Below are 5,133 nucleotides of genomic sequence, written 5' to 3'. Positions count from 1 at the left end.
GTGGCATGGCTGTCTTGAGGTAGGGGAGCCCATGGAGGAAAACTCCAATTCTGCTGTTTGACCTGCTTCTCCTCCACCCTCACCAACCACAGGCATTGGTGCTTTAGCCTCAGCCACCCTGAGGGCAGGTCTGGCAGTACAGCCCTGGGGGAGGTGGTAGATCTGGGGCTCATGCCAGTAGGGCCTGATGTGAAGGATTTTCTTCCCAGGACTCTGGGGAAGCCACTGCTGCTACCTAAATGCCAGAAATGTCCCCTCCAACTCTGACTGAAGCCATCCCTGCCACGGACTGTGGGCTCCATAGAGCCTGCAGACCTCTTTGCCCTGGCAGTGCCCAGGGAAGAGCTGCTGTTGAAGAGCATGCACTGTTCCAGGATGAAGGTGCAGCTTGCCCTGGACGACTGGGGGGGATTTCCACCAAGTCCACAAGTTGGTGAGGACTGTGGTGGGGGAAGGCAAGGGGCACAAGTAGAACAATGCCAGAAGCTACTATGAAGCCTGAAGCCTCCATGATTCCTTCTACACATTCAGGAGGACGGTGGGATTGCTGATAGGCCCCACAGCCTGCATTGCCTCCTGTGAAAGCCCTGCCAAGCCTAATAACACCCCCCAACAATAAGCCCCCTCACTGTGCCTCAATGTGTGTGGCTGCAGGATGGGTCTCTACAGGTACCAGGTACTCTCCTTCCTTTGGTGGGGGGGTGGTACTCTGTGGTTTTCCTGTAGGAGAGCTGCACAACTCCAGCTGCTAAAGCCAACTGGTGGCTGGAGTAGGCAGCATAGGTAGTGGAAGGCCTGGGATAACAGGGCTTAGGCCCCCCCCCAAATACAGGGCAGTGGGTAGGGTGATATCCCAGGCTCTAGGCAGCTGCAGCAGTGGGGGTGGAGGGGTAGTGTAGGCTGCCTGCTGCATCTCTGGGTCTGGTTACACGGAATCATCCTCAACCTGGTCAACATCTATGGCCCCATGTACAACTTGGAGATGGCCTGCTCTTACTGGCAGGTGGTCACGTATCTTGGGACCCTGAGCCCGCATGAGTGCCTGGTCCTTGGCAGACTTTAACATTACCTTTGAGGTACAGGACTGCCCTGACAGGGTGCAGAGCTGGGACACTGCAGGCATCCTCAGGGATATCATCACCGACCACTCCCTGGTGGATATCTGGCACATCCACCTTTCTGGCAGCGCCTTCACCTTCACCTTTGCTTTCCACTCCCAAATCAAATCTACATGTCCATACTAAACACTGCTCAAGTCTACCTCCATCACAAGGCCAGCCCTCTTCAGTGACTTCTATCTACTCAAGTCATGCTGCAGCCGAAGTGTCTGGGGCTAGCCTACTGGCTGCTGGAGCCTGCTGGAGGATGTGGGCTTTGTGGCCACCTTCTGAGAGTTCTGACTGGCCTTGTACAGGCAGCGGCCAGCCTTTCCCTTGGCCCAGAGATAGTGGAATGTGGGGAATGTGCACATCAGCCAGTACTGTTGCCCCTACACATGGGGGCACACCCAACAGTGGGAGGTGGCTACAGAGTAGCTCAAAAGAGAAATGCTGAAGCTGGAGAGGCACCTAGCCACTGACCCAGGTAACCCATACCTCTGCAGAGTGTCAGGAGAGGCAGGAAGAGGTCTGAGCTCTGGATGACTGCTGTGCCTCTGACACATTGATCAGCTTGCACATTCAGCTCCTTTGAGAGATGGACTGTGGGCCCTGCTTCTTCCGTACTCTGGAGAAAAGGAGGGGTGCTAAGAAGTACATCGCTTGCTTCCTGGCAGGTGATGGCACTCCCCTTACAGATCCAGGTGAGATGCAAGAAAGGGTGAAGGCCTCTAGGCAGAACTCTTCTCCCTGGATTCAACCAATGCCAATGCCTGCCAGGTCCTGTGGGAGGGACTACCACCAGTCAGCATCTGTAAACATGCAGTTAGGAGCAGCAAAAGAGATCAAAAGTGAAGACAGAAACCACTTGACAAAGGACGTATTCAAAACAGTTCTGAAATTTGTTAATATTTTTGTGATAACTGGGTGAAAATTCAACCATTTTTGTCTACCGTAATTAATTTTTAACACATCCCTATCCCTGTGTCTTTGAATTATAGATGTTAAGCCTTTCCCCCCATAGCTGAGTACTGTCCAGCCTCCAAACTCAACCGTTGGCAAAACTGTACAGCTTTAGGGGCAAAGTCATGTATAAATAAAACATTTCCTAGCATTCATTTTATTTTTTGTATAGAAGTCTGTAGGTAGCATGGTGTCTACAAAGCACTAGAGGGAGCTCGTATTTGAGAGATGATCTTAAGCATCCAGAAGTGTTTGCTGGTGGTTCACAAGTTACTCCCAATAAGATTAAACTTTGAGTGCTTTTTCTCAAAAAGAAAAAAAGCACCAGGAAAGGGAGTTGAAAGTAATAATTTTACCTTTCCCCATAAGTCATAATGAAGACTTAAAACTCTAATTTACAGAACAAAATCTGATTTTAAGAAATTAAGTCCTTGCCTGCTCTGCAACTTTGGAGTTTTGATGGCATGAGACAAAAAAGGGACTGATTTAAGATTGTGAAAAGGTCTGGGTCCTTTTTAAAAAAAAAAAAGAGTCTAGTAAGCACTTTAAAAATGTCATGTTTGTCAAAGCTTAAATACTTCAGTTCTTCATTTTAGTCACATCTGAAACAATTTGCAGCTGAAATGCAGTTTCTTCTAGTGAAAGGTATACCCTGACAGCATAGGAGTAATATTGGATTCCTTGGTGATGCTGGATCAAGTACTGAGAGTAACACCTCCTATTATCTTAAGTAGACCAAGAGATTCTAGCCCATACTAGCAGGCAATAACCTGGCCTAATTTATATTCATGGCTTCAGCACCTCTCAGATGGATTACAGAAGACTTATTGTGAAGCCTGCAGTACTTTGGAAACCTCAGGTTGCAAGGAGTGCTGCAATGCATCTTCCCAGATCAGGTTCTCTTAAGCACATAAAACCTGTCCTCTTCTTTTTACACTGGCTACCCTTAAATCTGAAATCAATTTCAAGGTGTTGGTCTTTGTCTTCAAGGAATTCCCTTGTTTGGGCCTAAGGCAAGTAGAAGACTGCCTAAAGCTCTCAGGTGAAGTCTATAACCAACAGCTTTGCTTATTTTGAATACTGAAATCCTCTACAGAAAGAGTAAAGCTTGGCTGTATATGAACTTGAGACCTTCCTCAAGCACTAAACCTAGACTGTAGAAGCTGAGGACCATCACATATCATCTTCTGCTCCATCTGGTTCGTTTCTTTTCCCTGACCTTGCCTGACAAATACATAGCAACATGTATATCTAAAAACATCTACAAAGACACCAAAGCAAGATACTTTGCTGTATATGCTTTTCTCCCTGGGGAGAGGATGAGAAAACAAACTTGACAGATGTTAGTTATGCTAATAAAAGGCATTCAGATACTGCAGTAATGAGCATGATATATAAAGCTAAGTAGAATAGAGTTCCCAATCAATATCTGTAATCTAAAAATCCTACAGTAAAACTAGGCAAGAGTATTTTTGATGTTTTGGATATTTCTAAGCTGAATAGACAAGCTGAGAAAAAAAAAATCCAGTTTGTTTTGTGTATATTTTAAAGTGGGATTAATTTTAACTGAATTTTACATATCCTTTGCTTGTGGCTTCTAATAAAAAAGATAAAGCTGAGGTCTTATTCCTATAATGGTTTTATTTATTGCCTTGCCTGTTAAAAGGATTCCTACTGGCAAGGGAGAGAAAAAAATCTGACAGTCAAATGGTTGCCTCTTACCACTGAGAAAAAGTCTAAAGTGACTGAAACCAAAAAAACTCTTGAGGCTCTGCTCTCATATTGAGCCAGATGGTAGAGGCCTTCAATTACTCTAGGAAGCAGTTGCTCACAAAAGCAGTCTCCTTGAGGTCAATGACATTGCTTATATGAGTAACTGCTCACCCAAGTGAAGGGTTTATGATCTGTCCCTTTAGAAATTAAAAAAAAATCTGCCCTGGAGCAGCAGATCTAAAGGGACATCTTTAGTGGGACATTAACCTAATATCCCCCTTTTGCCCTTTGCTTTTCTACCCCTTGAATCCCGTACACACACTGGTGACAGACAAGTATTTTGAAATACCCTGCTTAGTTATTTGCTCAAGGGCTAAAGCAGCAATAATCTATTTTATCTTCTTTGCTCATGCTAAGGATTTCCTTGTGTAAAAGAAGCAAGCTGTGAACATTGCTTATTTTAGGACATCCAAAAAGTGTTACTACTGTTAGATAGATAATGTTCAATTTGAAATGGTAACCAGGGTAAAATTTTCTTGATGTATATCCCTATCAATGAGATGATTTGGAATTCTCAGATATATGTATATTCAACATTTCAAATATGTAGGCTTTTATGGTGCTATTTAACATCTTCCTAAAGGCTTGCATGCTGTGTATCTTGAGGCACTCATAATTTTGAGTCAGGGTTCTAAATAATTAACTTAGCATCAGACTGAAAATGGGATATTACATCAAGTAAAGTACATTTGCTTGTCTGTCCATGATTCTTCTCTGGCTCTTGAAAGGAAGACCTAATCAAAGCAGATGGATAAAGATTACATGTATAGTGTGTGCCAGCCTCCTTTCATCTTGCATTGTCCTCCTGCCCCCTGCACATATACAGACCATAGCAGCCTTCAAGTCCTTCAGTTTCGTGTCTGGCTGCTCTCTGCTATATGTTGGTCAATGCAAAAGCTTTCTGATGTATTTTGCTGCCATGGCTTGCAATGAACACTTCCCCATGCTTCCCTTTGGTGCTTAGTCATTTGTTTGTTGTTGCTAGCTGCACCTTCTGATCACTTTCTCCTGTTGGCTGAAGCACTTATGCATGTCAGCAACTTCCCAGCTTGTAGGAGTTTTCGTTTCAAAATTTTTTTTATGGGCTTGTTGTCAAGCTAGTTTTGGCACTGATTCAGTTTAAAACTCATATTAATGTCGTTTGCTATGTATCCAGAAGATCCTGTAGCCAGCTCTCAATGGGCCTCCTAATGCTGTTTTTTTCCCCGTATAGGAAATGTTTTAGGTTCATTATTTCCATATGGCAGACTGGAGAGAGAAATAAATAATACACACAGTTTCCAATTGCACTTTGTTCACA

The sequence above is a fragment of the Crocodylus porosus genome, unplaced genomic scaffold, assembly GCF_001723895.1.
Source record: "Crocodylus porosus isolate Cpor-Errol unplaced genomic scaffold, CroPor_comp1, whole genome shotgun sequence".
Taxonomy (NCBI): domain Eukaryota; kingdom Metazoa; phylum Chordata; order Crocodylia; family Crocodylidae; genus Crocodylus; species Crocodylus porosus.
The sequence above is the reverse complement of the archived record's forward strand: the minus strand, read 5'-3'. Positions refer to the sequence as shown.